General features: G+C 41.0%; 1 protein-coding gene across 4 annotated transcripts in view; it reads left to right on the forward strand.

The window, feature by feature from the left end:
• Positions 1-27,664, forward strand: part of SOBP (sine oculis binding protein homolog) — a 139,252-nt gene that overhangs the window by 50,963 nt on the left and 60,625 nt on the right. The gene's annotated exons all lie outside the window — the stretch shown is intronic.

The raw sequence follows: 27,664 nt of genomic DNA on the forward strand, positions 1-27,664 counted from the left end.
TTTAAGGGAAATGAGAGCTCTAGAAAAAATAGCTGCAAAGATGGATACACTTAAGGGTGCTGGGCAGAATGGCTATTTAGCTGAAACAAATGAGTGTGATTTCTAAGGAATTTTAATTACGTACTTTTTATTGAATTGATATAGCAAATACTACCAAGTTATTTGATCAGGTACATGCCATTAGCAAAAGCATTAGTTTAATAAGGACTTTCTGGGAATTTGAGTCTATTATTTTGCTGGATGAGAAATTAGGGGGCAAGTACTGGCTAAATTATTAGGGACGCGGGTGGTGCTGTGGTCTAAACCACAGAGCCAGTGTGGTGTAGTGGTTAAGAACAGTAGACTCGTAATCTGGGGAACCGGGTTCGCGTCTCCACTCCTCCACATGCAGCTGCTGGGTGACCTTGGGTTAGTCACACTTCTTTGAAGTCTCTCAGCCCCACTCACCTCACAGAGTGTTTGTTGTGGGGGAGGAAGGGAAAGGAGAATGTTAGCTGCTTTGAGACGCCTTTGGGTAGTGATAAAGCGGAATATCAAATCCAAACTCTTCTTCTTCTTGCCGATCAGGAGGTTGGCAGTTTGAATCCTCATGATGGGGTGAGCTCCCGTTGCTCGGTCCCTGCTCCTGCCAACCTAGCAGTTCGAAAGCACGTCAAAGTGCAAGTAGATAAATAGGTACCGCTCTGGCGGGAAGGTAAACGGTGCTGCTCTGGTTCTCCAGAAGCGGCTTAGTCATGCTGGCCACATGACCCGGAAGCTGTATGCCGGCTCCCTCAGCTAGTAAAGTGAGATGAGAGCTGCAACCCCAGAGTCGGCCACAACTGGACCTAATGGTCAGGGGTCCCTTTACTTCTACTGGCTAAATTCTAACATTTAAAGTTATGGTTTAGTAGTTTGTAGATATCTATCCTGCCCTCACACACAAAAACCCAAGGGTGAGTCAGGAAAGTACACACTCAGAAAGGAGTGGGTAAGTGAGCAGTGGAGAGAGCCTATTCTAGGTGATGAGTTATTGTATTAGTGGGAATGCATGTATAGGGCTCAGTATTAAGAATGCCTTTCCAGAATAGATGTCAGCTCTGGTAGCTAAACCAATGCTTCTGGTCCCATGGGTTTCCAAATCCATTGGGGCAACATTTTAATGTTTCATTTAATGCAACAGAACCTTCCAAGATTGGTTCCTATATGAAAGCTGCTCACAACAGCTATAGTTTACACAGTGTTAGAGGCAAAGCTTTCTAAAATAAAGCTATACAAACTATTTGGATGTAAATAAATGCAGCCAAGAGCCATGCTTTGCCAGCTGGAGCAAAGAACAGTCTGAAAGATTGTAAAGTGAGATATGTCAGTTTTATTATCTCTGATTTCTGAGCTGCATACATCATAGTAGACTCCTCTGTCAGTTCTAGTCAGATTAAAAACTGCAGTGACATGTTTCTTTCTCTGCTTCTGGACAGGAAATCAGAGATCACTTATATTCCTAATACGTACCTGAAAAGGCATGTTTTATTTTTCCCTGGTGAAGTGTGTCTAAGAAAGAAACAGTTGTCATGAACTATTGGTAAGATGATTCTCTTCTCCAGAGAATTTATTACCCTTCATCTTTCATTACTTTGAGATATTTACAGGTTGCATATTCATTACCTTGAACATCCCGGCATAGTTCTATAAACACACAGAATTTAAGCACTCGCAGTCAGCCAGCTTGTTTTTGCCATTCCATCTTCTTTGATGTTTTATTCCGATGTAGCAAAATATATGCACTCTGGAGTATTTACTTCAAGTGCAGAGAGTATGTTTAAGGGAATTTTGACTGATCAGGTTACCTATTAGACCCTTTGTTTCCATTTAGCTTTTTGAAACATGACAAATCATATTTTCTATTAATATCCTTTCTTAATGAGTTTTATTACAATAAAGGCTTCTGGGAGACTGCATTTTGACAGCTGTCTAAAGCCTGTTTGCTTTGAACTGCCTGGACTGAAAAGGATAGGAGGATTTCTCAGCCATATCAGATAAGGCTGGGGAATCCTTCTGCACGTAAATTCTGTTGGATTTTCACAGGCAAAAATGATACAGAATTACAGCCAAAAGGGTGCAGTCTTATTGCTCAGCCTGCATTAATTTTGATTAGGCTTGAACAAAGCCTTGTGATAGTTCATTCTAAATTAAAGGAATTTTGAAACTGCAATGCTTTCGAAGGTAACAAACCTAAACACATTTCAGAGGGGCATTTTATTTTATTTTATTGTTTTATTTTGGGATTAGTTTGTACATCCTCAGACACATCTAGGAACCACATTTACATAGTGTACTGCTGTGAACAGCACTTCAGTCTGTTTCTAAGGCTGAAATCCTATACCCACTTATCTGGAAGTAGACTTGCATATAATTGTGTAGTGAATGAGTTGTATACCTTAAAAATGTTGCTCTCTACAGTTTGGTCTGCATGATCACTTTGCCATTTAGTAAGTCAATGCAATTTGCTTATGTTTTTGAGAATATTGCATGGTATATGAAGCTAACATCCCATTGTTTTAGGGCAAGCACCCTATTTTATACAGGGTCATATGCAAGGCAATAAATACCATATAATATTATACAATTTTATACTACTTCAATGTTACAGCCGGTAAAAACTACTTTTTTCAGCTGGAGAAATTATTGCATCTGTTATTCTGAATAATCCTTCCATGCTTATTTGTATAACAATGCAAGGAGCTTTTATTAGTCAATTGCCAGAGCGATCCTTGTTGTGGTGAAGACATCACCATATTAAAGCCGAGGGCTGGCCCAAGACATTTTGGCCCTTGAGGCGTACCACAAAATGGGTACCCCCCTGCCCCACCAGGGAAGAAGAAAAGAGTAAAGATCTACAACAGTAGCAAAGGGGGAATAAATATCTACATTGAGAATCTGATGCCCCTGTGGATCCTGTCACCTGAGGTGATCACATCACCTTGTCTCATGGGTAGGCCGGCCCTATCCAAGCCCTACCATGCTCACCAATCAGTGTGGAAATTAGGGGACAGGGATTTCGCCTGCCAATTCTGGTGTTCTTGTGCATTTGATTTTTTTTCCAATTTCCCTCCCTCCCACTGGCTACCACAGAGGTGATGGGTGGTGGAATTCATTGTCATTTTGAGGTTTGATGTACTTTTCTTCTTGTTTAGGGGCTGTGTTATCAAGAGGGTGGCAGGAGGATACCTCTGTGGCCATATTGAGGATGCCCTTGAGCCAGGCTTTCTTCTCTGCCTGTGAAGGGAGAGGACAGCAATATCCCAATGGTCCCCTGGATACTATTCCAGAGACCATAAGGGTTGTAATATGTTTTGCTTAATTTTTGACTTAAGCATTGTTCTTCATTTTCTCCTATCTTCAGCTCTGGTGAGGGAAAGGAGATGAAAGAATGTTTTGGATTGATAATTCACATTGTGAACTTGATCCTTTTTGGGGTGGGGGGGGGGTAAGCTATTGCCCAGAAACAGTTTTGAAAGACCAGATTGAGTTATAAAGTTCAAATACACACATGGTGTGAATATTGTATTTCAATTCCTGTTTGGTCAAGTTTATTTGCAAAAATGAGCATACTCTGAATTTTTTAATTCTACTAACTTCCTTCATACTCCCTAGCTTCCTTCTAGTTTGAGTCTCATATATTTCTTGTGCTGATAGAATAGAACTTCCTCATTGGAAAAGGTAGACAAGTTACTTCTGTTTATAGTAAGGATTAAAAAGGAAAATTATTGTGATGCTTCGTCATTTAACACATGTGCTCTCTTTGTGGCATGTTTCCTTCCTTCAAAGGCCAACCATGTCACTGTAGCTGTGAAGAATATGTTGCATTATGGTCCACTGCGGGAGGCAGTGGAAGATAGGAGTGCCTGGCGTGCTCTGGTCCATGGGGTCACGAAGAGTTGGACACGACTAAACGACTAAACAACAACAACATGGTCCACCCAAAATCACATCATTGTTATAATTGTCAGAGAAGTGTAAATGGCTCCTTCATTGTTACTGCTCTTGAAAAACGGGGGGGGGGGGGACGGACTATATTGGATCACTGTTAGTCAGGAATTGTTTCAGCGCAGGGGGCGGGGAAGTAAATACTTTATTTAAATAAACAAAGAAACAACTAGATTCAGAAAGCAGGTCTCCTGATCCTGGTAGATATGGTAACTGAATAGTGGCAAGTCTTGAAAAGATCTGGCCTCTGAAAAACTTGTAACTGAAGGGAATGCCTCCATTGTTTCTCAGTGGGTAGAACTGTTGCCCATCTCCAGGCAAAGCTGGCATCCAGGAATGTGTGTTCACTTACCACAAAAACCCTCAGTTCTTTCTCTGTCTCCCTTCACCCCCCCCAGTCCTTAATTATTTACACTGTTGTTGCAGTAAACTTCACAGCTGCTCTCAGCACATTTCCCTAACTACCACCCCTAACATGCAATGATAATAACACTGGCCTACACTTCAGGGTTGTCGTGCACTACTGTAACCTCGTCCCTCTGGCAAAATGTGCAGAATAGCACTGGGTTACTTTGCAGCTCTGGTGTAATCTGTTCTCTGGTGACCATAGTCCTGTCCTCTGAAATATGATTTTAAAATGATGGACTTTGTCTGCTCTGGCTTTCACAGAGTAATTTTTAAAATGTTAATTTTTATTCATTTTTTTGCGGGAAAAAGACCTGTGTTTGAAAGTTCATTGCTACATGTCTTTGCTGCCACCTTTTGTTTCTGAATTGGCACACCACTGCTTTATCACAGCTATAGTAAAATCTTGGATACCTCAATCAATTGTTCTCAACAGGGCAGTAAACTCTTCCCCACCAGGGATTAAAAAGGCTTTAAAATGAACCACAAACCACGATCCTTTTCTATATTTGAGTAGACAATGCTTGTTTCGCTCTCGCCTTCTTTGTCTAACTGGCTATATCTTCTTTCCTATATGTCAGTTATTACTATTACTTCATTCGTTGGCTATAAACACTGAAAGGCTAGAGGGGACTAGTTTCTCACAAAACAAATGAGGAGAAAAGTGCCTACACAATTTGCATCACATTTCAGGTCCCACAAATGCTAGAAACTTACTTTTTAGCAAAATGAAAGCTGGGAATCCGGTTATTGTAATGCATCCAGTGGGACAACAAGCCCCTGGTCCCACCTTACAGAAGCCCATGTTGGGGTGGATGGTATCTTTTTTGGGTGCACAGATGGTGTCATTAGACGAGATTCTGAAACCAACAAAATAATGTATACAACATTTTCACTAAAGGCATTTGAAAGAGAGAAAGTAACTAAATAATCCACTATTTTAAATATGCATTATTTACTACCATATATTTTTGGGGGGATCATTTGGGATAGTAAAATAACATCCAAATATAGCTAACTTGTTATACACCTAAATATGTTTATTCAAAAGTAAATTTCATTGAGTTCAATGATACTTGCTTGGGATTTCTGTCTAAGTTGTCTGCAAACTTTCAGCTTCACCCAGACGCTTCTTAAACTGGATATTGAGCCATCCCCCTTCACAAAACAAATGCAATGAATGTAAAAAGGAGATGGGGAAAGAGAAATTATGTTGCCTTTGATATTTTGAAAGAGAACTGGTCATTGCTTCTTTGTTTCAGCATTCGTGATATCTTTTTATACCAAGGCACAGTCTAACTTAATTAAATATGGAAATACGTCTCTTACATTCCATTTTAAGGCTGCTGCAAACTAGATGTCCTATTCTGCCTGTAAATATATTTTTCTTTCCTCCTTTTATTTAACTTCTGTCCTGAAGAAGAATTCAACTGAAATTGGAAGCTTGCATACCACTTATAGATTGGTCTCATGTATGGGATTTTACTTGAAAGTAGGCTGCACTGAAAGCAATTGTACTTACTTCCAAGTAAATGTGGTTGAAACGGAGGTGTCCTTCCAATGCCAGCTCTATATAGTCACTTCTCCGGAGTACAAGCATGATTTGAAATGAAGCCAAAGTTCAAATACATGAACACTGTATTTTAAGGAAGTGGTTCTTGGCACACTTGATGATCCAGCTGCTCATTTATACACACATCACTTTTGGTATCCAGCTGATAAATTGCACTAACAATTTATCAGAGCCTCTCCCTGTTTTTCAGTGCCATATAAATAATGTCTGTAGTGTTGCCACTGAACATTGGTTAAGCTATGGTAGAGAATGTGTTCTGCTGAATTCCAAGTGGCAAAGGAAGTGGTCTTTTAAAATTCGCATGTGAAGAGAGCTTCATAAGATACTCTCTCAAAGAAACAATATACCCCATAAGCCCCACCTCGTTCCCAACTGATAGTGTGAAAGAGAGAAAATGTATTTTCCCAAAGTAGTAAGGCTTTGATGGGATATGTGGTCTCTTCTAAACTTACATGCCCTCTCAGATTATCCAATCAGAACAATGTTGCACGGCACAAAAATTTAATGCATCGGGCCAGACTAAAAAAAATATGTGTTTAGCATGAATATGTGGGTATGCAGGCTCTGGGACAGAAGATGGCACTCCCCCCCAGTTGTTCTGCTGCAGCACTGAACTAATCCTTGGCTTGGTTTAGCTGCAGTCAAACCCGGGTTTGTGGTTTAGGTCTATTGAAACCATGCTTTACAGTTCATTATTTATCTGGAGCCCATGTTTGGACAACATGGTAAGTCAATTCAGTGCAATGCAGCAACAAAATGACCATGGAGAAGCAAAGTGACTGCGCTCTCTCTGTGAGTCTGTATGCTTATGTGTACAAGTTACACCATAGCATATTATTATTTATTTATTTACGGCTATTAGCCCATAAAATATGTACAAACATAAAAACACAGGGACATAAAAACAGATATATCCGACAACAGAAGGTGAACACCACGATGCAAGGGTGGGTCATTGAGCAGAGCCAAGTGACGGCTTGGGGCCAGGAGAGCTCCAAGGGATGGATCACAGAAAAGGAAAACTAAAGACGAACTCCGACATGCACTCTCAACATAACAGTCCAATTAGTTTTGATGTTGTTGTTTTTTGGTGGTTTTTGAGTGTGAGATAACCGCATTCAGAAATCTCGCCACCTGCAGAGTTACAGAAGGATCTGTATCCTGCAAAAGCAGTGCGGCGTGTGACTCAACAGGCCTGCCAACCAGGCGCAGTAAAGCAGGACCCAGGAATTTAGCCCTGGCTATGCTATGTAGGGGACAGTTGAACATTATATGTGAAAGAGATTCAACAGTTTCCCCGTCACACACGCACAGCGGAGACACCAAACCATTGGAAAATCTGTGGTTCAGCAGGTTTGATGGAAAGACATTGAACCTTGCACGAATAAATGCACGTCGGTGTGGTACTGATGAAAGAGATGACATGTATGATGGAAGGCCAAGTGGTGGGGTTATTCCGTGATACCTGGGGGAGCAGACACCCCCACCCCTGGCGAGGTTGTGTTGATTTTCAATGTCCGCTAATCTTTGCTCAATAAGGCTTTTGGCTGAGCGTAAGTTCATCTTTAAGGAGTCCGCTGGGGAAATTCCGATGCTCAGAAGTTTGGCGTGGATTTTCCCTACCCACGGATTGACAAAGACGTCCCGCCAGAGGCACTGAAAAAGGTAATGGTCGGGAAGCCTATGCCAGCTGGACAGCCAATAGCCAAAGACTCGCTTCCAGATGACAGTCTCCAATGATGCAATCCTTAACTCCAGATGTATGGCTGCATTGCTCACACACATGGGGAGTTTCAGAAGGCGACGGAGAAACTGATTCTGCAATGTCCCCAGTGATGTTAAATTGGACCCTGGGGCCCAGAGTGGGGCAGCATAACAGAGGGTGGAAACCACTTTTGCGTGGTATACCTTCAATGCAGAAGGGATGTGAGAGGCTCCGTCGGCCGCAAGAAATTGGAGTAGAGTATAAAGTATTGTTTTCCCTTTGTTTAGTAAATACTGTATCTGTGGCTTCCAGCTTAGATTGTAATGAAAAAAGACTCCCAGGTATTTAAATTTGAAAACCTGTTCTAATTGGACTCCATCTAACTTCCAGCTGTAAGTTTTCCGAGACCTGGAAAAGACCAGGACTTTAGATTTCCCATGATTAATTGTCAGATGGTTAAGTTTGCAATAAGCCGCAAAAATCTTTAGAGCTCTGCATAAACCAACTCTAGAGTAGGAAAGGATCGCTGCATCGTCGGCATATAGGAGCAAGGGGCAGCGAAAATCAGCTAGGCGGGGGGCATGAATGTTGGCTTGAGACTCATTCAGAAAGAGCTTCATATCGCTAATAAACAGGTTGAAGAGGAGTGGGGCCAAAATGCAGCCTTGGCGCACACCTCTATTTATTGGGACCTCGTTGGATAGGTTTCCCGCCGGTGTGAGTCTCACTCTAGCCGACGACCCATGGTGTAATTGGGTTATAAGCCATAACAGCCTTCTATCTATGCCCCATCTCTCTAATTTCTTCCATAGGCAATTTCTTGGGATACTGTCGAAGGCAGCCTTTAGGTCTATAAAAGCGACACATAGGCGCCCCCGACTCGGGGCAGAATATTTTCTGGCAAGATGATACATGATTACCATATGGTCAGAGGTCGAGTAATTGTTCCTAAAACCCGCTTGCTCATGGCCAATCAAATTTGAGTCATTTGCCCAATGGGACAGCTTGGACAGCAAAAATTTTGCATAAATTTTCCCGATGATAGACAAAAGGCTGATGTTCCGATAGTTCTCCGGGTCAGCAGGGGGGCCCTTTTTATGGACTGGCACGATCACGGCCTCCTTCCATGACCTAGGGATAAGCCCCGTAGAATTAATTGCATCAAAGACTTTGGCCAGAATTTCAGCCCACCACCTCGGTTGCGCAACAATAGCCTCAGCAGGGACTAGATCCGGCCCGGGGGCTTTGCCCGTTTTCAGATCTAATATCAAGTCCATTATCAGGTCTGGGTCAGTGGAGGGCCACAAAGGTAGATGGTCGGCTCGGAGTTCCGTGGATGAGTTGGATTCCTCTGCCAAGGAGAAATATTTACTCAAGAATTGTTCCCATGTGGGCGCAGGGATAATCGTCAGTGGGTACTTCCTTGCTCTTTTGTTTATCAGAGCCCAAAATTCCTGTGGTCTGCGGGATCTCGAGGCCGCAATCAAGGCTCGCCAACGTTTTTGATACCACTCGCGTTTGGCCAGCTTTAAAGTCTGTTTGTATGCTCTTTTGGCTTGTAAATAGGAAGATGGTAGAGCCTTAGCATTAGAGTTTTTGTATTCATTATAGATGGAACGAAGAAGGGATCTTGCTTGTTTGCAAGAGGTGTTAAACCAAGGGGCCCCAGCACTGCAATGCGCCACTTTCGCCTTTTGAGGAGGTGATGTAAAAAAAGTGGTAAGGTTTGTTATAAGAAGGTTAAAAAGTTTCAAAACCGAATTGGAATCTTGTAAGTCAGTAGTTATTTGAGGTAAGTAGGCGTTGATTTCCCTATGGAAGAAAACCTGGTATTTTTGGGCCACAGCCTCCGACCATTTGATCCCTCTTATTTTGGTCGATGATGAGGTTTCCAGAAGGACTGAGTGTTTATTGTCATTCTGGCACCGGAACAATGACAGAGTGGTCACTATTGGGAGGTGATCACTGAAATGTTGGTTTTCAACTTGAAAGGAAAGTACATTAACGGCCAGATTTGCGGAGATCAAGAGGTAATCGATAACACTGTTAGATGTTAGTCCCAGGTGAGTGAACTCCCCCGGTATATCGGGGGGGAAGGTGCCGTTCAAAAATACTAGATTCAGGCAAATGGCCATTTGGTAAAGGGTCACTCCTGCTTTGTTTACTCTGTTGTCCTTTGAAGTTCTAATTCTGGCATGTTCCAAGTCAAAATTGTCCAAACATGGGGGAGTCCACCATTTGGACTTGGTTAGTAAGTCCCAATTTGTGGCAATACGAGCATTAAAGTCTCCCCCAATTAAGGAGTACGAGTTAGGGCATTTAGTATGACATGACAGTAGGTGATTTTCAAATGATTCCCATCTCCAATCAAGATCAGGCGCTGAGCCTTCGGGGGGGAGATAAACATTAGTAATTAGTAATGAGGACTTCCCTTCTGTGATCAGTCCAGATAGAGCAAAAGGCGGGGAAGCCCGTACCAGAGTGAATTTGGCGCGAAGTTGGAGTGAAATCCCAATCAAAAGGCCCCCTTTGGGGCGACCACCTTTCAAAGAAGGGGAGGCCGGAAGTGTTAGAAGATCAAAGCCGTCTATGGTAATCTCTTCCTCATCCCATGTTTCTTGGAATAGAATGATTTTAAATGAATTTATGTACTTCCTGAATTCGGGGAACACCATAGCTTGGTTTAGCATGATATACAAACCGGGCTAATATCTAATCATGTATAGACATTGGGTGGAATCTAAATTGTCACCATAGTGCTGTTGCTCCAGCACAGGCATCCACTAATGGAGGAGGGGGGTATTGCTGATTTCCCCCTGCATTCCCTGAAAATCTGTTCTGGAGGGTTGTGGGACTCCCCAAAACAGGTTTTTTTGGGGGGGCACCAGAGGCTGGAGCAAAAGGGCACAAATTGGACACACTCTATTCTTTTTAATGTATTTAGAAGCTGCTTTGGACACTTGTGTGGTTTTAGGACATATGCATGCCAGTCAGGTTCTTAACAGGTGTGCAGCCCAAACTTTTTTTTAAAAAAAGTGATGGACATGGGAAATGATTTGAATATTTTGTTTACACACTTTTAGCTTAAAGTTGTGCATCACTTTTTGTTGTTGTTCTAGAGCAGATTAACAAAAGCCCACAAAAGCCAAAACCACAAAGTTAATACTGATAATATATTTTAAATAGCTCTTCTCCCACTGTGTTTTTTTTTTTTAAATAAACTTTGCCAGGAACTGCTAGGAACTGTCTCACTTTTTTTCCTCCATGGGGTAGGATATTGGCTTCTGTCACAACCTAATGCATTTTTGACTAGCTTCTCTTGATAATGTTGTTGCTTCACAGAAGGTTTCACATTTTATAAGCTTTTACAGCACAGCTGCACTGAAAAATAAAACAGAATGTGTATACAGTATAATATGCATTCGACGGCTCTGCTAGATTCTTCCCACCATATGTAGAGAGCGGTGTGCATTTCACTCTGATATTTCACTGCCAAAACTGCCAGAAGCAAATAAACAAATGATGAAGAGGGACACCACACAATGTCTTGCCAGACCTATAACCACAACCTCCAAAGCAGATCACTGCCACTTTCAAGGGGCTCGCCATGTCCACATTACAATATCATGGGCACAGGTGATTTTTTCAAACATTTCCATTTTAAAAAGACACAACTTCCATTGGTATGTTGTTGTTTTTTACAGACTGTTATTCCTCCCAGTCTTACCTATATTTAAGATTGACAACTGATACAAATAATAGAATCAACAAAGGCTATGTTTCAGTTATAATTCTGATATAGAAAGTGTTTGAATGTGCACATTCTCTTTCTGCCTGGCCCACATTGCAGAGAGATGCTGTTTAGAGCCATGACTGGGCCATCCACCCCTGTGTAGGCTTCTGCAGTATATACAATGTGAGTTAAGTGTGCCTGATTCACTAATACAATAGCAGATGACTTGTTAAAAATGTCATCAGTAAAGCGGCTCTAAATCTGTGAAACAAAACCTTCTTAATTAGAATGATGTTCTGCTGAAACCTGTGACCACTGTCCCACTCCAAATAATGTGCTTATAACCAGGGAATAAATCACATTTGTTGATTAAATGTATTGGTCATGAGCTAATAAGTTGGAACTGTTTAAAATAGATTTTGTTCTCCATATTGAACTTTTTTTGTTTGTTTTTTGCTATTGCCAGTTATTCTGTTTTGAGGCCTACCTTAGAATTATTGATGATTGCCTGAAGAAATAAAGCAGCTTCTGCAGGAGATTTTATATGCAGCCTTTAAGCACCATGAGGCAGCTCCCATTGCATAGCAATGCTGGGTGCCAGCAACAAGAACAAGTTTCTAGACTTTTAAAGTCAGATGAAGATTACAAAACGCTCCTGGCCATTTGAACAAGTAGAAGCACTTAGTTACTTCAACTTTTGCTTCAATGCTTAATCTGCTACATTTTTATATCATCTGTAATTTAGTTCTCATTAGCCTTGCAGCCTCCCCTCCTGCTCCCAACCACAGAAAACATTCGCACAATTTATCTGTTAAGAAAGGAGGTGGGATGCAATTTGTGCAGAACACAGAGTCATTTTAAACAGGGCACATAATGTGTTTCACATCTTGCTTTATATTGTGCTTGTGGCCGTGAAGCCTCTTAATCAACACTGGATGTGTCGTAGAGGAAGAGGCATGTTACATCCTGGGTAGTTAGCAGGGGGTGGGATCATTAGAAGTATGCACTATACAGTACCTTCCTTTTGTATTGTCGCACGCCACTCCTATCTCCAAATGCTGTGAGGTTGCTTATCCAAGGTTCAGTTTCTTTGGAATGAGGGACAACAGAGACTGTGGTGCCTTTATAATATATGGTTTATTTACTCATATACACAACTTCAGCTTATGATGGAAGGACTTACAGCATTAATGCTTCAGAGGGTCTTGCTTCTCCCACAGTAACAGAATTCAAACAGAAAATCAAGCATGGCTGTCATTCTCAGGCTTCTGCCTGCAGCCTGCTTTTAGCCTAGCTCTCTCTCACACACTGACTGTTTTCCTTCTCACTACCAGCCAGGTGAGGGATGGGGCCCACCCATTTGCATCTCTGGCACAAAGCCACTTCCTGTCTTATACTAACAACCCCTACTTAAGGGACATTATGGCCCTTGCCTGTCTCATTCTGCAATGAAATCATTCATTAGATTTTAGTTCCTTTGCAATTAGAAGGAACTCAGACATCGTACAGCCTAACCCCATCCTCCAAGCTCTTCTGTTTGCCTTTCCTTGCCTCAGAGAAACACACACGTACGAGAGAGAGAGAGAATGTGTGAGACTGAGTGTCAGGCATGAAGTTGAGAATTTACCAAGAAGCAAGAAGGGTTGGTGCCTGCAATGAGTGAGCAAAGATAATGTTTCCCTTTCAGCTTGCTGACTCTGTCAGACACAGGGCGTGCTCAAACTTTGACTGACAGACCCAAGCTGAGCAGTTACTGAACACACAAAGCCTTCTCCAATCTGTTGTATCCCTTTCAGATGTGGGTAAAAGAGTTGTGTGTCATGGAGGAAGGAGAGGAGGTTTAGGTAAGAGTGGAACACTTTATAGCATATGCCAAAGGCTGTATTTCTTGTTCTCCCATTCCACTGGCCACCTAGATATAGCACCCCCCCACAAAATTAGTTAGCAGCAAAGAATTAGAGCTTAATAGTCCCTTGTTTCAGCTCCCCACTCCTCCATGAGGTTCACTGAATCAGCTCCATACTCACCAATGGGATTCCCATTTACATCCTTCTCATCATGGCATTGCAACCTTAAGGATTTTTACACCTCTCCTGCCCAAACATCTCAGAATCCCTTGATTCTGAAGAAGGAAGGACCTGAAGGGGGTGCATCATAGGGGAAAAAGAAAGAAATGGCAGCAAGTTAAAGCCTGATAGCTGGTGGCAGGGAGAGGGCTAGAAGAAAAACTCACACACAGGGAGAGTTTTGTGCTGTTAGCACCAGCAGAGTAAATATGAATGCAGAAGGAGCATATTAGAGTTTCCCAGCCATGGAACCCAAGGAGGAACTCCTTAGGCAAGGAGCCCAAGGGAAAAGAATTTCACATATCAATTGGAACTTATAGGATGAATATTTGGCTATAGGCCACTAGTGTCATTTGATGTGAGATATGCAGGTCCTGCCCCATATTGCACAACAGGATAGAGTTAGGATACAGATAGTCCCTGCAGGGTTTGTTACATTTCGTCATACTCTGGAAGTCCATAACTCATAGTGTTTCAGAAGAGGTGTATGCTAAACTCCAGAACAGACTACTGTAATCATTGTATGTTGGATTGCTTTTGAAGACTTTCCAGAAACTGCAATTATTTTAGAGTACAGGCTGCTGATAGATGCTGGGTTATGGAAACATAATCTTGCCAGTGCCTAAACTATTGCACTGGCTCCCAATGTATTTCCTGGTACAATTCACTTGTCTTTAAAGTTCTAAGGTTTTGAGCTTGGTCATCTGAAAGATCAATCACCTGCTGTTTACTGAAGAGATGTAAACCTTTCTCTGAGTTTGACCTTTTAATTTGTCATACTTTTGTACTTTTCATTTTCTACTGTACAGTTTTCGGCTGTCTCCTACTTTGACCATTGATTTTCCTTTCCATCTTTTATTATCTCATTTGCGAGCTGACTTCAAAACATTTATACTGAATGGCGTCATAGAAATAGTTTAAATAAATAACATATTAGTGACACTGGCATTTCATAGTATACAGAAATAATGAGGAGGAAGATTTACAGGAGGTGAAGTGAGAAGAGACAAAGTTGTGTTGACATTTCAGCTAAGAGAGGCAGAAAATGATGCCAAAGCATAGTGAACTCAAAAGTTTAGGAACACATAGGGTAAGAAAATATAGGTATGTACTGGTGTTACAGATGTGTTAGTGCTTTTTTTATTTATTTTTGAACAGTCATTGAAAAGTTAAGACTTTTGCATTGCGTTTTCCTGACAACAATACCGTATATAATTTCAATATCACAATAAATGTAAATGAATGTCAACAGATATTATCATTTGTTAATGTTCCTTGTGAACTACAGTAACCAATAAAGCTTTCAGAGTGTGAAGAGTTAGAGAGATCACTTCAAAAATAAATTGACTTCAAAGAGAATTATAGGGAGTACATTTCTCAAGCCCGCATTTCAAAGGACAGGCTTAAAGGTGAAGTCAGTATGAATTGCTTGGGAAGCTCATTGGATTTCCTGCATGTTGACAAGTTTGAGCAATGAGTATATTTCTTTGTGTATTTGAAAGCATACAATACATCTGGCTCAAAGTGAATGATACATAAAAAGTTAAAATGTTTAAATAAAACATAAAGGTAAAGGACCCCTGGACGGTTAAGTTCAGTTGAATTTGACTATGGGATGCGGTGCTCATCTCTGCTTTCAGGCCAAGGGAGCCGGCGTTTGTCCGTAGACAGCTTTTCGGGTTGCGTGGCCAGCATGACTAAACTGCTTCTGGCACATGGAAATGCCATTTACCTTCCTGCCACAGCGGTACCTATTTATCTATTCGCACTGGTATGCTTTTGAACTGCTAACTTGGCAGGAGCTGGGACAAAGCAACAGGAGCTTTACCCCGTCGCACGGATTTGAACTGCCGACCCTACAATTGGCAAGCCTCAAGAGGCTCGGTGGTTTAGACCTCACCATAACCCACGTCCCTGTTTTAATAAAAACAGTGCTAGGAAATATTTGGGAGTTATCATGAAAGAAGGCAGCACATCCAATCAGTATGGTTGTTGGAACCAGCCCAGATTTTCCCAGTAGTTTTGGGGGCACCTCACAGAACTCCCTGGAAAACCTAGAGCCAGAGAGCTTCATAACAGAGCCCCTTCTCTGCATATCCTTAGAGCTATCTGAAGGGGCACAGCAGGGTTTGTGGTACAACTGATTCCTGAATCATATCAATCTCTTTTTAGTTTGTTGCAGGACAGGGTGGCTGGTAATAGATATTGTAGAATATTCCCCTCCCTTCCCCCGCATTTGACATTTGTTTTGAGGTTTTTTGGTCCTATCCCTCAGGCATTTTTTGACTCCACATCTTGGCTTGTAGTCAGGTGCAGGTTTCTCACTTATCTTTCCCTCCTGCAATTCAGGGTTATCAGGGACCTACTCCACATGCCCACTCTCTCAGATCGGCACTCTCTTGGTTGGTAACCAGTAAGCATATTTTGCGCATGAAGCCAGAGTTACATCAGGTCAGAATTATAACAGCTATCTTCTGTTGTGACAGCATTTGGCCTATTGTGGACTGCTAATTTTCTGTAAATTTACAGAAAGTTTCATTTAAAAAAAAGATCTAACCAAGTCTCTGGGATGCTGTTAAATGTGTTAAATTGTGCCCAAACAGAACTTGGAAGTTTTTGTGTATTGCTATGGTGGAGTGTGTGGAAATGAAGCATGTATATAAAACTGGTTCATGCGATAATGAAGAAAAGAACATTGGAAAAATAGCCACCTTGAGTCTAACAGGCCATCCTCTCAGTCCATGTGCTTCTTTTTTAAAAAGTAAGAGCCAAAGAAAAAATTGACCCATGTCACTGTTACATGCTTATAACCAAAGTAGATGACAATATTGAGATAATATATAACACTGATTTACAGTTCAGCTGTCTCAGTTAGTAATACTTTTAATCAGATTTCACTTTTCACCTCCTTTAACAACCACCTCTATCCTTCCTACTATTATAGTCATTCATCATCCCCAGTAAGATTAATAGAGAAAATTTAAATTGTAGAGAATGCTGTTTTTTCATGTGCGCACACACACACACACTTCATACAAAACCACCACCATGTTCAATTGTAATTTATAAGGAGGGCTAGTGTCATATCAGTATAACTGAATATAATTAAAACACAAACATTTTCTGCTCTTTGAAAGACCTGAGGGAAATACCGAAAAATAATTAGTATATCTCCCTCTCCACCTTTTTACGCGTGGACTCATAAGCATTGTATGCCTACACCCACAATGGGAGTTTAAATAAGGTTAAATTTCAAATTTCAAATGGGTTATTTTTTATTTAAAAAATGAAACTTAAATATGAAGACTTATTGATATCCTTGGTATTGATCTTCTGTGGTTCCGTTTACTTGTGGCAAAAAGAATGAGTTGCTGCAATGCAAATGTGGGCAAACTCATGAGGGAATAATTTCTTTTGAGGATACCTTGATAAAGGCCATTGAAAAGAGTTCATTAAGCCATACCTAAAGTCTAATGGATTAATTTTACATGGGAAAATTTAACAAGTTCAAATATTTGTGGCTGAGTAAGACCATGGAGGGTCTTACTCTTACTCGTTTGGATCAGCTACAGTGATGCATTCGAATGATAAGCTCCAAATTTCTGTAGCCAGTGCTGGAATCTCCTTCTCTCTCTGTAGTTGTTCTGAGCATGTTGGCTGCTCTTCACCTTCCTGAGTTTTAAGAGGCTCACTGAACAGCTCCCTCCCTCCCCTCGCTATGTATGATTTTCATTTCTACCATGGAGTAATGATAAGTGATGAAATGTATTAAAAGATATATTGAAGTGACTTGACAGTGAAGCATAGAGAACAGCATTTTCCCCAAAGGTGGGGGCTTTCCTATTATAAATTAAATGAGACATATAAACAAAGACAGCAATGGGCAGATACGGTTGACTGTTTTATTGCTTTCTATCCTGCACACAGATTAAATCTATGTCATGTGACAATTTGTATTTTAAAAATATATATATTTCTATTACATTATCATTTATGTACTTTATTAAGATATATCACAGCGTTTTTAAGAAGCATTTTATAATGCTATATAAAAATATCAGAAAGTTGACATTAAATAAAAATACTATAGATCTGCAGGATTTGAAGATGTGCAGACAATCCTCTACATGTTTGCTTCAAATTAAGCCCTACAGTCTTCAATGGAATTCTGTACCATGTAAGTGTGTGTGTGTGTGCGTGTGCGCGCGCGTGTGCTTTTTAACTGAGGATGGTCCTTTGTTTGATGGCTTGTCAGAGGTCAACCCAGACAGGATCCCCAAGGAGAGCTGGCTTCAGGCACGAGTCCTGTTAGCAGACTATCTTTGTGTTCCAAAGACGTTTGCAAACATGACATGAAGGCTGGCAACATTAACCCCGCCATGTGGGAATCCCTTGCAGATGACCACAGTGCCTGGAGACAGTCAGTCAGTTCATGTATCCATAGTAGTGACCAGAGGAGAAATGACCGCTGGGAGTGCAAAGGGAAGAATCACAACCGGATGCCTTCATCTGCCCCAGCTGCAACAAAACATGTCTCTCCCATACCTGTCTCTACAGTCACAGCAGGAGCTGTAACTCTCCGATGATTTGACTTTACCCCTTCCAACTCTATAATTCTATGATTGTATGAACTGGAAGTTGCCCATCGACAGTCAGTTCCTGGGCATCTGATTGAGCAGGCACACAGACCTGCCCAGGTCTTCCACACTGTAGTGCAATGCATTCTATTTCTAGTTAGATTGTTGTAATTATTTCTGAATTTGCATATAAATTAGCAAATGCAAATTTTATGCAAATTAGTTTCCTCTGTCAACTTTTTTTTTTTTAATGATCATGGAATCATAAGAGTTGGAAGGGAACCTGAGGATCATCTAGTTCAACTGCCTGCCATGCAGGAGTATGCAGCTGTCCCTTACAGGGATTGAAACTGCAACATGTATGGTGTGTAAGTAGCCGCCCTATGAAAGGTGGAAGGGTGTGCATGTTAGAAAGAGAAAGAATGGGTGTGTAGGGGAATGAATGAATATCTGCTATGTGTATATTAAGTGTGAAAATAGCCGTGTGAAGGTATTATGCGTCGATATGTATGAGCGTATGAGTGAAACAGAGACATATCCACTTATTTTGCATTGACTCCCTTTTTCGCATTGGTTCTCACACTGCTCGCATCAGGCCTCAGAAGGTTCGCCATAAGGGAATGTAATATCTGGGCTAAAAATGGCTCACGACCCCTGGTCTATAGGGACTGTAGCCTTAGTTTTTCAGAGAACTGCTTGAGCACTTATTTCTATTAGTGAGCTGTCAGGGTGGGATGCAACATGGTCCTAAAAAAAGACGGCAATAGCAATAGAATGCCTATTTATTTCTCAACAGAGAAAGGATAACAGCCAGATTAACCTAGAGTTTCGTTAATATTACCATGTTAGAGCAGTCATTCTTTTTAAAGCTTAAACAGTGAGGTGTCAGGGGATCAAAACCATTGTGCAAACCACAGATTAAGAATCGTAATAGGAAAATGTATTTCTTTCTCTCTCTCTCTATATATATATATTAAAAAGAAACATTCATTGTAATACTTGAGTACAGCCACTAGTATTTGCACCTGTCCACCATTTCATATGTTACCATTTCTAAAAGGCATTTAATCCATTCTGTAGTCTGGCTGCAAAAACCAAACCAAACCTGGGATAGTTCAGTTAGTGGAGCATGAGACTTTTAATGTCAGGGTCGTGGTGGGTTCAAGCCCTACATTGGACAACGATTGCTGCATGCAGGGCGTAGGACTAGGTGACCCTCATGGTCCCTACCAATTCTGCAATTTGATGATTCTATGAAGAAAACAAAACAGGTTTGTGCTACTCTTCATAACTGATTACATCATTATTTCATAGATGACAATACTTTTCTTTACAGAAAAGTTGATCTAAGAGGTTGCATGCAAGTACAAATACGTTTTTCTGGGCTTATTGGTTAAAGAGACATCTAAAGAGAAGCAGAAGTTTTAAAATTAAGGTGAGAACTCACCCAAATCCAGGAGTTTTGGAATCCATGGCTGCCATTGAATGCTCTTGAGAGGGGTCTTAGTACTTCAGGTTCTGCAGTTTTCATTTTGACAGTAGTTTTCTGCAGTTTTCATTTTGACAGCCAGCCAGGTGAGGCGGAGGCAGGGGGCTAACGCCCCCTGCTATGTGCGGGGCTCAGGCTCCCGCCCACAACCACTCCCCTCTCTTGCAGGGAGGAGAGTCTTTATCAAATTACAGTAACAAGAATTGTGGCCTAATAAAGACTCTCCTCCCTGGAAGGGAGGGGAGTGGTTGTGGGCGGGAGCCCGAGCCCCGCCTCCCTCTCTCACCTGGCTGGTGCCCGCCCCCGCCGGTGGGCAACCAACCAGGTGCCACCGGGGGGGCGTTTCTACTGCAGCCTATATGCTGCGGCGCCAGCCCCTCCTCGGCCTCATTCTCCTTCGTCCCGTCGCGAGTCAGGATCCTCTCTTCGTGTCCTGCAGTGAGGAGCGACCACGTGGAGCTGACATAGAAGAGGCCGTTTAGAAAGGGAAGTTTTGCGCTGCCTTTCCCGTTGTTTTAGCTATCCCCCCTTTTTTGATTGTCCCCTTTAATTTCCCCCTGAAATTCCCCCTTCTGCAGTTTTCATTTTGACAGTAGTTATCAAATTACAGTAACAAGAATTGTGGCCTAATAAGCTTGAGTTAATCTCAAAGACATTGATTCAGTTCACAGCTCAGTAACAGTTGTGGTACAGGCATTGAGCCGCTATCAGTTCTTGGCTTTGTTGATTTCAATTTCTCTTTCAACACAGTAAATTATGGTTGAAACAGTGTGTAAACATGTTCAAGTCAGGGTTTTCCCTCTGTTAAATTAAATAACATAAAATATATTCTGACTATGTATAAAAGGAGAACCGGTTCAATATAAATTCTCACCTATCTAATATATGAAGGGTAAAAATCCTGAAAAACAGTAATTCAGAAAATGCTTTCTCTTGTTCATTGTCATCATTTCAGAGTTTCAAAGCATTCCTGATGCAGTGAAAGACAGGAACCTGATTTATTAGTTTTGAATCACATTAATTCTTATAGCCCATTCTTACAATGAGACCTGAAGGTTAATCCTCAAAACCAGGCTAAGGACCACCTCTTCCCTGGAGGTTTGCCAGGAAATGCAATAACTTTATGAGACAGAAGGATTATTGGTAGATAATTAGGTGCATCATTATATTGAGTTTCTAAATTGGTTTTATTATTTAAAAAAATGCACACACACAGAAAATTCAGAGCTGCTCAAGACACCTAAAATCATGTCCATGTAGCACTTTTTTGGGAGTAAAGCAAACTGCTGGCCAAATGTATGGCTGCATAGCAAAAGGGAAAGAATAGGAGCATAGTTTGACAGTGCGCAATTATACACCCAATATATACCGACACTGAAAGCGAAATGCTACATAGAAATGTGAAAAGTTAAGTGGCATATAAATGTCTTAAATTAAAGCTCTTCCCTCATCCTGTATCAAGAAGCGGCATAGTTCTGCCATGGAGAGATGGCGCTCACAATTCATATCCTAAGATCAGGTTGTAGTGGAACACGTCCCCGCACTCTTGCAATGCAAATACACCCACCCTATCAAGGAAATTACTAAGTAACAAGCACCACCTGGACACAGTTCATAGACACCATTCTGCACATTACAGTATCCAACACCAGCAATACTGGCATGATTTCTTTGGCCAGTTGGTCAAACGTTATCCTAGATATCCATAAAATTAAGCAGAATGAATATCATCTCATTCCCCTTGAGACTAATATGAAGAGCCAGACTGCTTCTGGGTCCCATCACCCGATTTGTTATTCAGCTGGTCACCATAGCTGTCAACTTTTTCCTTTTTTTAAGGGAAATTCCCTTGTTCTGAATAGGATTCCTCGCAAGAAAAGGGAAAAGTTGACAGCTATGCTGGTCACCTATCAGTGCAACAGTGACTGTAGCAATGGTCCAGCTACCAAGGCAGGTCATCAACTGGATGCCTGTATAAAGTTATGTGTGGCAAGCAACTCCCTTTCCAAGAAGAGGAAGGAGCTTGTGGCTCTGAAATAGTTGCATCCTCCATGAAGTACACTGCATCAAATCTGGGCTACATTTACTACCCAGTCTTTTCTTCAGTTCCATTGACTGTTGAAATGATCATATCCAGAATAGCTGTAAAGACAATTTTACCAGTGGCCATGAGATGAGGGTGGGACTTTGGGTAAAGTGATGAAGTGGGTTAGGGATGGGTTACTCTCTCCCGCATACTTAAAGATAGCATTGTACCTTTTTATACACCTGCATGAGTATACTTTGCTTGGCAGCTAGCAGTTTGTTGTGAGGAATACCTATGTTTTCCTTAAGGGCAAGGCTATATAGGTGCAAATGGCACAGAAGAAAGCTCTTTATGTGGCTGATTACACATTTTTACTTCAGTTTTTGTTGCACTGTCTTAGGCACTGTGAGTACATTAGTAGAGGCATCTTGTGCAATTATTGCAAGGGGATCAACTAGCATCATGCTGGGGCATGGACTGCATATTTCTTCATGGTGTAATTTTGCTCCAGAATTCTCCTTATCTACATTTTCATGCTATCCTTGAACGTAATCACTAACATCACTCTCTCCCAGCAAATCGTCCTTCTCTTGAACAATAACCTGCATTATCACTGCATATGGCTCAATGCTCCCCATCAGCTTCTGCTCCAGGATATTCACCCACTTTAGCAAAGTAACCATATTCTCGTCTAGATAGAGGTTCTGTGCTAATCCTTTGAATTATACGAAACGAGCACCTTCTCAGATTTGTTAAAGGTGCACACACAATAAAGACGGAATAGAGTAGGTGTATTAAGGTAGGGGAAATGAAGAGTGGTGGGGGAATTATAAGATGAATAGTAGATAGAGTTATTTTGGGAACAGATATGGTAGCTTTCATTCAAGCCCACTCCACACACCCATTCAAAACAGTGTGAGTAAAAGTATCCTCCATTCCATAAAAAAAATAAATGGGTAAGGCGTATTTACTGTTCTCCCTATATTTTCCAGATTCATGATTCGTAGTTCTTGCATTACATGAGGATATTATATGGGCATTTTGGGGCTATGTATAAGCATCTAGAAACATTTTACTCTGCGCCCCCATTGCATTACTCCTGTCCCTAAGTGGTGTAGGCAATTGTGATTAAAGCACATTTGGTTATCACTGTACACTTTTCTATTGTACATTGCTGCTTTCCTGTTCATCCCATTATAGATGTTAGCTAGGCATAAAGGAGAGTGGTCCCATTACATTTTCCTCACCTTGCAGTGCAGCAGCTGTGAAACGAAGCTGACTGCCTTGTGACGGAGGGCTTGTTGTTGCCAGGCAGAGTTAGGAGCAATGTCTTCTTTGGGAAAAGCATCAGTGAGAGCAGCCTATCTTCTGAAGCAGCTTCATTATCCAGCTGCTCTCGCTTCACAGCTCTGTAGATTGTTGAATAAATTGGGCAGGGTAGCTGAAGTAACCATGATTCAAGGTTCATATGCAACACCAAGCCGTAATTAAAACAAACTCAGGTTCATAAGTCAACAGCAAACTGTGGCTTTATATTGTGGTTTGCTGGAAATTACAAGCCATATTTACTTGCTGGGCAGGGCTCAGATGATCAAACAAACCATGGTTTAATGTGTTTACATGCAAACAAGGCTATTTTGTCCAACTATGGAATACAAGACATTAATTGGGTTTTTCTAGGTAAAGGTGACAGAATTAGGAAACACTAAACGTCATCTATTCTGTCTCCATCCCTGAAGCCAAAATGATCCAGTTACAGGTTCTGCCTAAAGGTATTTCTAATCCAACGTTGGTATTAGAAAATAAAGTCAATAGGCTATCTCTTGATAGCTGCTATCAACTACACAAAGGGAAACATCATTAAATTATAACAGTGTAGAACTCTTCCCAAATCACCTAAGGAAGATGGAGCAAGTAGAGGATCAGTCACTGCAACAAATCCAAAATGGATCAACGAAGAGCATAATAAGAGCCCTGTATGATTGGGCCAGTGACCCATCTGGTTCATCATCTTGTTCTCACAGTGGTCAACCAGATGCCTGTGAGAAGCCCACAAGTAGGATCCGAGGGCAACAGCACTCCCTTCCTGTTGTTTGTAGCATCCAACCCCCCTATGCCTTAGCTGCTCAGAGAAGCGTTTCTCTCAGGAAGGTTTTATTTAGCTGCAATGATTCAGCTCCATATAGCAGAGGCCGTATGTTACACCTGCCAACTCCATTCACTTTTCTTCATGCTATCATTCTCATTCCCTTTAGTTAGGGTTGACAGAGTCAGGGCCAAACTAGACATGATATTTGTTATTTGGTTTTCCCTCGCATGGCTGATTTTTCTTTAACAAACAGCTGGGGGGACCCAAAACAAAATTGGTGTGGGGAAAGCTCAGGATCCCTGCCATGGCTACTTGTTAAGGAAAAATATCAGCCATGCAAGAGAAAACCAAATAACAAATGCCATGTATAGTTTAGTCCCTAGGCAAATAAATGCCAGTGTGTGTGCAAATCAACCACCAATGGGGGATTCCCTCGTAATTAAAATGATAGCTTCAGAGGAGATATTTTCTGCAGAATTCCAGCAGGGATTTCCCCCTCCATATCTGCTCTGATCCCATTCATTGTCAGCGCGCCCCCCAGCTGATGCAGATTGCTTCTTTAAAAATCTGTAATCAAATGCAGTGTCACATTTAGCTACACATCTGGCTTATCCCTCAGTGTAATAGAAGGAAGGAGCCAATGAGATCAACTGCACGTATAGAAAAAAATTAAGATGTGAAAAGAGATGATGGGGAATGCAAGAGGTCTCAGGAAGATGATAAGCCATAGATGTATGGATTATGGATAACTGAAGCCAGCACAGAAAGTAAGAGGACAGCCTGCACAGAGACTGAACAGGGCCTCAATGTTTCTCCTTTTTATTTCTAAGCCTAATAAGATCTAGCCCAGCAGGACCAAAAGTAGGTGATCAGCCTGGTTAGCTCTGTTGGTTAGAGTATGGCTCTGATAATGCCAAGGTTGCAAGTTCAATCCCCGTATGGGACAGCTGCATATTCCTGCATTGCAGAGGGCTGGACTAGATGATCCTCAAGGTCCCTTCCAAATCTACAACTCTATGATTCTTCTAAAACAAGACTGGACTATGAAAGCAACTGTGGACATACTTCCAGAATGGAACCATGCATTTCCCATCCCACTTTTACATAGGAGTCCACACTAGGATTCTCCCTTTATGTTAATATTGAAAGGACAGGAGTCCTCTTGAACTCTAGCTTTCATGTAAATTTATCTGATTTTCAAATGTAAAAACAGCAAGCCAGAAAGAAGGGGGAAAACTGAGGTTAAACTCTCTTTTCTTTTAGACTAATACCGAAGCTCATCCCTCCAGTGAAATGGCCTGCTACTCTGAAGGTTCATCTCTGGAGTCCTTTTAAACTGAGGTTCTTTAGGTTGGTTAGTCAAACAGGCCTTGTATCTGTAACAGAAACTCCAACAGAATACATTATATGAGAATTTTGAAGTCACACCTCTATCAGTTCTAGGTTTGATGACAATTATTTTCAAATAAATATGCTTAGGCTAACAGCCTGATGCATAATCTGTATCTGTTTAGAAATTGGGGCAAAGGTACAAGATACCTTGCTATAATGAAGTATCTGTAGTCTCCATAGTTTAGACAGAAAACACAGTGAAAAGGTGCTTGTAGGCAAGGCAGTTCAATTATTTCAAACACATATTTCAGAAAGGGGAAAGAACCTGGGGTGAGCAGGACGGCTGATACGGGATGTTAGTTTGGCTCTGGAAATTGTTGAAACAAGCTGCCTGCTATTGGGGAGCTGTCCTTGGTGCTGTGGGTGTTATCTCTTGATACTTGCTTTCTGAGGTCCTCATGTAGATGTTCCCTGCTTATTGGGTTGACTGACTTTGCTCTGTGCCTCTTGGTATCCTGTCAACTGAATTAGACCAAACTCTCACTGTAGATTCTAACTCTCCCCTCTGGTTCTCTACTGCCAAGTTTAGTTTGCTGGGTGTGCATTTTGTTTTGTTTTTAAAAAATGTATATTAGAGTAACGATCATGGCTACCACCTTTAATTTGGTCCTAAGAGATTATACCAAGGGAACAGTGTGTGTGTTTGTTGTGTGTAGATGTGTCAGAGACAGAAATTATAAAAATCTTGACAAGTTCCAGATATCTGTGTTTGTTGTATCAAAAACAACAGAGTCCTGTTGTACCACTGTAGGCCATAGGATCATATGCCACAATAAATGTGTTAGCCTTTAAGGTACCATAGGACTCTCTTGAGTTTACAGTTTGACTTTCCTAAATCTTGTTTGGCAAGTAATGTTCACTGTGTAGTGCTATAATCTTAGAAGTCAGCCAGATTTATAAGACACACGTTTATATTTGAAGTGATAAGTTTATTTTAAATGAATATTAATAGTTAAGGAGCTGCATAGAAGTTTAGTAGTATCGGTGCAATTATCTCCCTTTACCTTCCCAACCTTTACATTGGGCGCAGTAATCCTCCAGTTTTTGCTGCTAACCAGGGACAGCAAAAGCAAGGGACTATCTAAGCACCTGGCAGACTGGAGATATGCCTGGTGAGCTGTGTTAAGCTTGGTGGTTCACAAATTGGCAAATTGTGAAATTTGCGAAGCTTTCATACCCTAGACACTACTGTGACCTTCTGCAGCCTGAAGTAGTCTCTTTCGGGTCTACAAATAGGGAGAGACAGCTTTTCTGAAGGCAAGAAACAAGACACAAAATGCATAAGGTGCAAATATCTTTTACAAATGACAACACTAACAAAAATTAAAAGCTCTGAAATGACACATGAAAATAGACAGTTCACACTACATTAAGGAGGAGGAATGTCTAAGTGCTGTCATAGATACGTGTTAGATTTTTGCCTCTCACACACTCTTGATCTATATATCACACCAGGTAATTCTCCTTTACTGTATTATTATTATTATTAAACAACAGACACAGATTTAATCTTATAACAGAACTACCTGCTGCTTGCTGTATGGCTTTCCTGTCAGCCTCTTCCCCCCCACCCTTCCCTTCCAAGTTCACTGGGTCTTATTTAAATTAGCTGGCCTAAAGCCAGAAGCTCATCATTTTAATGCAGTGTAAAATGGAATATGCATAATTATATGCAAGCCATATGTGAGGGAGACAGCTCAGCTGTGAATTTCAGGAGGCCAAGAGAGAGGGAGAGCAAACAGTCAGGGATTAGATGAGATGAGAGTGGAACAGAGTGCAAGTGTCATCCAAATGAACGGTGTAATGAGCATGCTGCCGACACTCCTCCTTTCACCTACTTCTCCCTTTGCTTTAACTCTAAACCAGAATATGTTGTAGATCAGAAGTAAAATGCTGCATGCAAGTAGTATAGTTGCTAATGGATTGCATTAATGTCTCCATTTAAACTTAAGCTTCCTTAATTAGCAGTGTAGATCAACACAACCCATAACTTTTAATGCATCTTCTTAAATTAAATATTTTAAACATATTTCATTGGCCTCGCATAATGGCTACTCAATTCAGAACTTTACTTAAAGAATCGGGGGAAATCAATTTAATAGCATTAATGTGTAAATCATGAATATGAAAACCATTTTTGAAGGGAATGACCTTGTTACTTAAAAAAAATGGAAATGGAAGCATATTATTGGTTGAATATTTTTAAAGGTTAAAAAAAAAGCTTATAGCATATATGTAATTTAAATATATAATCCTTAAAAAGGAACAAAGTAAACTGAAACCCTAACAGAGCAATCCTATACATGTCTGCTCAGAAGTAAGTTCCATTGAGTTTAATGGTGCTTACTCCCAGGTAAGTGTGCATAGGATTGCAGCATTTAAAAACTCAAAACAGCCAGCTGAAATACTTCATTTTGGGGCTTGTCTCTTTGTTGATTTTAACTCTTACACCAAAATCTATTTGCATGTCTTTTTTTAAAAAAAGAAATGGTGTAAAGAGAACTCCAAGTTCTAATATCTAACCGTGTATTGCATATTTAAGCAAACTTCTTAATATTGTTGTATTTTGGAATTCCCGCTTGTTTTAATGATCTGAGCTGTTATGCATTTAGCTTATTTTTTTTCTTCCATTATTTGTAAGTC

This window comes from Podarcis filfolensis (assembly GCF_964270895.1).
Source record: "Podarcis filfolensis genome assembly, chromosome: 3".
Taxonomy (NCBI): Eukaryota; Metazoa; Chordata; class Lepidosauria; order Squamata; family Lacertidae; genus Podarcis; species Podarcis filfolensis.